Raw genomic sequence first — 8,277 nt, 5'->3', positions numbered from 1 at the left:
CCACTACATGACCAACAAATGAACCACAGGTTGCAGAGCGGAAACATTCTGTAAAGAGACCAGAGGTGTCTTTCGAACCCAGCTTGTATTACCTGATAACAGTTTCCAACCCACACCATACTGTGTGTATCAGTCTGGAGGAACTGAATGATAGCCTATGTTACTATGGACCAGGTATTTGGCGCAAGTGGCCTCCATCTGCTCCTGTGCGGTGCTGAATAGAACATTGGAACATTTGAGTGAGGAGCAGGAGTGGGTTATTAGCCACTTTGCCACTGCTGTAACAGGCACTACGTTCGTGGCTGATCTGGTTGCGGTCTTAGAAGCACTTTACTGTATGCACCATTTTCCTTCATTCAATTCTCTGTTCAATGCAAACACTTAGACATCCCAAACTTCTGGGAAAGGGAATTCCCACTTATACAGCTCTTTCAGAATTTCTCATTCGTGTTCCAACCAATGTTACAGGGTCACTGATTCCTTTTGCAGTCACACTCCTCCACTGGTTACAACAAATTTAAAAGTTTAGTGATAAGGCCAATAATATTAGTGTCAGCCTGGCTCATCTTCTCAAAAAATGTGAAGCTGCATGTACACATGAACACACACATTTTAAGACAAAACAGATAATACTTTCCAGAGTTTCATAATGGCTGAACTCGTCACAAATGGAAAGAATTCAGAATATCCCAAATGTTATTCTGTCCTCTGAAGTTCTTCCGCTCACACAAGCTGCTGGTAATGGGATATCACCCCGGAACAGTTGGATTTGTTTCAATTCGCTTTGCGTCAGATGGTGGAAAGATGCCAAAGAAACTTTCATCAGAAAACCCCCACGATTGGTAAAGGTGACGCAGGATTTTTTTCCTCTTGTTAGGCGGAACAAAATGAGAGGGGGGCACTATGCTGCTGCTTCTGAGGCATTTTTCTCCCAACCTGTGCTAAAATTTGCAATAATGCCAACTGAACACCAAAAAGGACCATGGGTAATTTCCTTGAACATTCTCTCGAATGGATGATAAGGTGCTATATGCAAATGCATCATTACTGCTGTTGTACATTGAGCCTTTCCTTAGCAACAACAAAAAAACAAAATCCCAGCTGTATAATTTGATGGCATATTTACATGTGTCTGCATAATTTTAAGAAATAGGTTGATGTCTTCATTACATCTGCGTTAAAATCAATTTTACGATAGAGTGTGAAGCCCTTCGTTGTGGTTCTGTTCGTCGAGTTGGGAATTTGTGTTGCAGACGTTTCGTCCTCTGTCTAGGTGACATCCTCAGTGCTTGGGAGCCTCCTGTGAAGCGTTTCTGTGATGTTTCCTCCGGCATTTATAGTGATTTTGCAATTCCCATGCAAGGACTGCACAAAACACTACATAGGACAAGCTGTAAAATAGCATCCATGAACACCAACTAGCCACGAAACGACACGACCTTAGTAGCCACACACGCAGATGACAAGCAACATGAGTTCAACTGGGACAACACTACTATTATAGGACAAGCCAAACAGAGAACAGCCAGGGAATTCCTAGAGGCATGGCACTCATCCACAGATTCAATCAATAAGCACATCGACCTGGAGCCAATATACCAGCCACTGCAGCGGACAGCTAGAACTGACAACCGGAAGCTGCAGAGACAAACCACTATAAATGCCGGACTGGACCAACTTGCCTCTCCAGGCACCTAAAGCTTTTATTGTGTGTCAGAGGACTTCAGAATTGTTACATCACAGAAGGAAGCTATTCAACCCATTGTATGTCCAAGAGCACAGAACATTACAGCGCAGTACAGGCCCTTCGGATATCAATGTTGCACCGACCTGTGAAACCAAACTGAAGCCCATCTAACCGACACTATTACTTTTTCATCCTTATGTTTATTCAATGCTCATTTAAATGGTCTTAAAGCTGGTGAGTCTACTTTTGTTGGGCAGGCAGTATATTCCACGCCCTTATTACTCTCTGAGTAAGGAAATTATTTCTGAAATCTGTCTGGAATCTATCATCCCTCATTTTAAAACTACATCCCCTAACGCTAGCAATCATCATCCGAGGAAAAAGGCTCTCAATTTCTAAAATATCTAATTCTCTGATCATCTTGCATGTCTCTCAACCTTATTCTATTTAATGAAAACAGCCTCAAGTACATTAGCCTTTCCTGTAAGACCTTCCCTGCATACCAGGCTCCATCCCAGCAAATCTCCTCTTCACCTTTTCTAATGCATCCACATCCTTCCTATAATGCGGCGACCAGAACTGTACTCAATGCTCAAAGTATGGCTGCACCAGAATTTGTACAGCTGCAACATAACCTCATGGAGAAGGAAGCCTGTTTCTTCCTCTTGACAAGAGTTTCAACTTATTCAGTGAAGCACAGCACCCTTACTCGAGCACCCTTACTCCTTATCAAGGACACGCAGTAGCTGTTCCTTGAAAAAGCTCCACATTTGAATTGTGCCCATACCCTGCAGTTTCTTTCCCCATCCTATGCATCCGAAAACCTTTCCTAATCGTATCATAATAGGCTTTACCCCAGCTATAACACTTGCCCTGCGGTGTACACCTGTCCCTTTCAATCTGAATTGTGGTCACTATCACCGAGGTGCTCACCGACCTCCAAATCAAACATCTGGTCTGGTTCACTACCCAGTATCAAATCCAATTTGGCCTCGTCCCTTGTTGACCTATCGGCATACTGTGTCAGGAAACCATTCCGCACAGATTTGACAAAAAACTGACCCATATAAAGTATTTGAACTGTAGCATTTCCCGTCAATATTTGGAAAGTTAAAGTCCTCCATAACAATTATTCTTCCACTTTCGCTCCAATCAGTATCATTTTTGTCAAGATTTTCTCTACATCTCTGGAACGTTTCAGAGGTCGAAAGAGAACTCTCAACAGGGTGACCTTTCCTTTCCTGTTTCTAACCTCTTCCCATACTACCTCAGTAAACAAGTCCTCATCAAACATCCTTTCTGCCACTGTAATACTGTCTCTGATTAACAATGTCACCCTCCCCACTTTTCGTACCTTCCCTGTTCTTAATGTAGCATCTAAACCCCGGAGAGAAAGTGAGGACTGCAGATGCTGGAGATCAGAGCTGAAAATGTGTTGCTGGAAAAGCACAGCAGGTCAGGCAGCATAAACCCCGGACCCTGTAACAATCATCCCTGTCCCTGCTGTATCCATTTCTCCAAAATGGCCACACATTAAACTGTACAACTGCACAATTTGGAAACAGGAAGTGATTGGAAGGGTGTTAAACGAGGGTCAGTTGGATAGATCAGAAGACATCAGGAGGAGAGATAGACAGGAATAGTCAGAAAATTGAAGTTTTATTTCGAAATTCTCATGGACTGCAAGGCCTTTGTCTGATGCCATACCCTGTGAGCACTGTGCTGATACTAACTGTGGTCACAGATCATTTATCTTCAATAATATCACATACCTGAGTTGATGACAGTTAAGGAGAGACCGTAAGGCCAAACGATTTTTTATTTTTATTGGTAGAAAGTGGATTAATTAAAATAGAACAGCAGCAAGCACTGAGAACCCCATTCGATACTGAGATACGATGCCAGTGAATCTCAGTAAGGTAGATCACTGTTAGAGGGGGAATCAGCATTTCAGCTGTGGGTCAAATAATGATTGATAACGTTTCCACATCATTTCCACGGTTTTGTAATACACATTTCGATTTATATAGCTCAATTTTAACTATCTTATCTCGATGTTTAGCATGGACAGAAAATCATTTTGTCGCTGTATTTTGTGTTCAATAAACAAATATCAGTGCTCATTCCTCACTTTATATGTATCCTTGAATCTGTTCATCATATGAGTTATAAAGAGTTATAAAGAGTAACATTCCAATACTGATGACTGGGGAATATTATTGTCCCTCCCTCCAGTCTGAACTGCCATGTCCCCGAATTCTCTCTGTTTTCTGTCTCCTCCACAGTGCCATAATCACACTGTAATTAAAGTCCAATAAATGACACTTCCACACAGTTCATTCATATCAATAACATCAATAGCACAGGCCTTATCGGCCCCCTCTGATCCTGGAATATCAAACTGAATTGCATTTGTCACGTACAATTCTCTGTTATTTGTCTGTTATAACCCCACGTTATCTCAGGCAAACATTCCCCTCAGATCATGAACTATAAAAATGGTCTCAATGTTTTATTGAAATTATAATGCTTGGTCAGTAGTTACAGAATGTATGTTTCCATTTATAAACAGAATGCATGTTTACATTCTGATAAACTTTTGGCATTACTCCCATGTCCAAGGCAGATTGAATGGTTACACGCAATTGATCTACCAGCCCCAACATTTGCTCCATCAGTCACCCTCACCTACCCCATTAATAATGCAAAAGAAAAATCATTGTTTTGAATTTTAATAAAACAGCATTGTATTAAAAGGCGTTGGTTGGAGCTATTTCTTCAGCGAATGTAATTGATGTCAGTCTACGTAGATCCTAAATGTGTCACTGGAGGGTTTGCCTCTTCTATTAATTCGGGACTCAGTTCAATGTGTTATCCCATAGTATGGGCAGGAGTATCACCGTCAGCACTAACAGGTTACAGCAGCTCTAGAGACGAGGGAGGAGAGATCAGAATCTGAGAACATAAGGCTGGAATGTTCCAATAATGGATCAGCATCTGAGAATATTAGACTGGAATGTTCCAATAATGGATCAGAGTCTGAGAACATTAGACTGGAATATTACAATAACAGACAGAAGTTTATCCTGGTTCTTTACGATCTTTCTCAGCCTTGGATATAATTAGCCTCACGGATCGAAGGTATCTTTTGGATTATTCAAGGTGGTTACTATCCCATCCTCGCTACAGTTGGTGTTCCTGGTAAGTCATTCCATCTGACGATTAAGCTGAGTTGAACTGAATTGCTGTTCACATTCAAATTTTAGAATTTAGAAGTCATCATTTTCATATCCAGTGAAAAATAATATTCCTTGCAAATTATAACTGGCAAATTACTATTCACAACTTACCCAACAATATGCGTGGAGAAACCACACTGGTTGCAAACTCCATGATCTTTTTTTCTCCATTCAGGTTTACATTTCTACATATTCTCCTCACTCACCAACACAGCCCAGGACCACTACCAGGATATTTCAGTCTCCTTCTCAGCTTCAGTGCCACTGCTGAATAATCCATCGTTTGTGACTTTGTTAAGTCCAGATATAACCGTTTCAAGTCCCTTTTAACTATGCTTCAGTCACAAAATACTTGCACGTGAGATCGTTAATTTGTTGTCTCCACAGAATTTTTCAGATGGGCAGAGAGCGTATGGTGGTCAAGTAATTGACTCATAATAGTGAGGCACAAAATAATAATTTTTGATGCATCATGAAGGAAGTTTATGAAATGCAAATGAAATCATCACCACTTATTTTAAACAGAAGCCGATCTGTTTGCCTCATGTCCTTTAGAGAAGGCAATAGGTTATCCTTCCCTGGTCAGGTCTTTGTGTGACTGCAAACCCACAGCAATGTAGTTTACTCTTTACTGTCCTGTGGAACACGTGAAACAGCCACGCAGATCAAGTTTGGCATAACATGCTGGTCTGCCTTAGGCTGCACACATCCCGTGAGGGAAGAACAACAGGAAAGCTAGCTCCCTTCCTCTGTTCTATTTCCATTCAGGTAGGTGACCATCCCCTGTTCAGAATGAATTCTTTTGGATTGAATCTGCCTCCGAGAGTGGTATTCATCTCCATCGGAACCTCTGGTGATGACTAATGCAAAGATGTAAGAAACTTCAAAATTCCACATCATTCACAGCGGTGGCTTTTTATACCACCGGAAAGAAGCTGAGACAGCTAAGTGAGGGGTCAGAATTATTGTGATCAACCCTGAGAGTGTTGTTGAGATAGTATTTGGGGTATTGTGCACAGATTTTCTCTCCTTTATAAGGAATAATCCTCTTGGCAGAAAGAGTGTAAATGAATTTCACCAGACTAATTGTTGGCATGATTGTACCATCGGGAGTGCATGAGGATTAATCTGTAGCGCTTTGAAGGAATAAGAGGTGATTGCATTGAACCTTAAGGGGATGGACAGTCACTCATTATATTCCAAACAGACACTAATACGATGATAAATTCCATGGCTTGTCGTTTACTTGGTTAACATGATACTCGATGGCTTACAAGCGTTTGAGAACGTTTGTCTCACTTCACGCAACTCCCCATTTCGATTGAGAGAGAGGGCCAGTTTTGACTAAACATTTCCCACGTTAAGACTGTGCATTTGGTGTGTGATCATGCATAGACCTTCACGTTATCCACCACCCCGACAGGAGCCACAATACCTTCATTCTAAAACAGTTAACTATTCCCACCAGCTACTGACCCCCACGCAGAATTTGGGTCTGTTTTCTTGGAAATGGAAGATGCCTCCTTGAGGCTTGGCAAAATATATTTGGCTGCCTTCCTCACTGCCGGCAAAACACTTTAAAGTATCATTTGTTCCACAAGCAATGGAGCCAGGAGGAGCATTGTGAGCAGTCTATGAGTGCATTGTCTGCTCCATTCGTTTTTCAGGTTGGAGCATCAATGACACCCTCCTATTCCTGTGTAAGTGTCTCGAGGGGTGAATGGTCTCCTCCTGGTTCCATAGCACAGGTTTAGGGGTCTGGTTGGGCTCTGCCTATTACTGGTTAACAGCTCAATGTACTGACCAGACCCCTACGCTTCTTATGGAACATGCAGGAGGATTGAATGGGCTGTCCCTCTTCATGTTCAGTCGTTTCGATGGACTGAATGGCCTCCACATATCCGGGTGTAACCAGCTTGAGACGCTGAATGAGCTCCTCTTTTAACTGTGGAAATGTGCAGTGTCTGGCTGTGCTGTTACATGAATGTTAACGACACTTTAACAGCACAAGCCTGAATGCTGTCGAGGTCTTGCTGCATATGGACGCAGACTTGTTTAGGAGCTGACGGCGGAAAATGTTCAGAATATTGTGTGATCTTCAGTGATCACCCCGCTTGTGTTGGATGCGGGGCGCCGGTATTGGGGGCACGTAGACGTTGACGAAGGAGCTGAAAATGTTTGTGCTGAGCAAGTTAATCTGAGGATCTCCTGAAGAGATGTCTCTGGACTGAGATGATTGCCGGCCACTGATTACAAACATCTTCCTTTGTGCTCTGAAAGACCCAATCCAGTGGGGAGGTTACACCTGATTCGCATTCAGCTCAAATATGTAGGTGGTCCTGATGCCATCCTCAGTCAAATACTGCCTTGATATCAGGGGTATTCACTCTTCCCTGAGCCCCTGTGGTCACCTTCTTTTCATTTCAATAGGTGACGGTGTATGTACAGGGAGTGTTTTCCTCTCACAGAGGGTAATCAATGTCAGGGATTATCTGGCTTAGAGAGTTAGGGGAGCTATATCATTGAAAGTATTTAAAGAGGAGGTCGATGGAATTTTGACCCGTCAGAGAGCTGAGCGATATGAAGAACTGGGCATTAAGGAGGTGTTAATGCTAACAGTAGATCAGCCATGATCGTATACAATGGCTTGACAGCCCAAATTACCTTATCCTATTCCTTGTGTTTTCATTTTCTGTAATTTCAAAGTAAACGGCTGTAATTTTCCTGGACGTTCTGTTATTTAATGTTGCAATCAGGGAGAGCAAATCATTTTTGAGTCATCTCTGAGTGAGTTATGGGGCTTTATTCATAATGAATCTTGGTCTCGACCAAGACCAATAAATGAAGCACAAGTTGAAGAGAGAGGGCACTCTGTAAATAGACTAGAGGCGTCTTACGAACCCAGTCTGGATTTCCAAATAACATTTTCCATTCTGTACTAATCTGTGTGTGACAATTGTGAGGGATTAAATGAGATCCTGTGTTACTGTGGACCAGGTATTTGGAGCAAGTGCCCCCCGTCTGCACAATGCACGAGCTGTGAGAGGCTGAATGCAACACAGTAAGACGGGACTGTTGAGCAAGAATGGGTCATCAGACACTTTGTCACTGCTCTACCACGCACTATAATCTGATTAAGGTCTCAGCAGCACTATTCTGTCAGTTCACCATTTTCCTACATTCATTTGTCTGTCAAATGTTTAACACTGACAATTTTGAACAAATGGAAATATTCAGTCGTCACAAACGTCTGGGGAAGGGAATTCACATCTTACCAACCCTTTGAGAATCTCTTGTTCGTGTTCTGACCAATATTGGAGCGTCACTCCTGTCTTTTCCTACTCCTCTATT

The sequence above is a fragment of the Chiloscyllium plagiosum genome, chromosome 8 (genome assembly GCF_004010195.1).
Source record: "Chiloscyllium plagiosum isolate BGI_BamShark_2017 chromosome 8, ASM401019v2, whole genome shotgun sequence".
Taxonomy (NCBI): Eukaryota; Metazoa; Chordata; class Chondrichthyes; order Orectolobiformes; family Hemiscylliidae; genus Chiloscyllium; species Chiloscyllium plagiosum.
Note: the sequence above shows the minus strand (reverse complement) of the source record.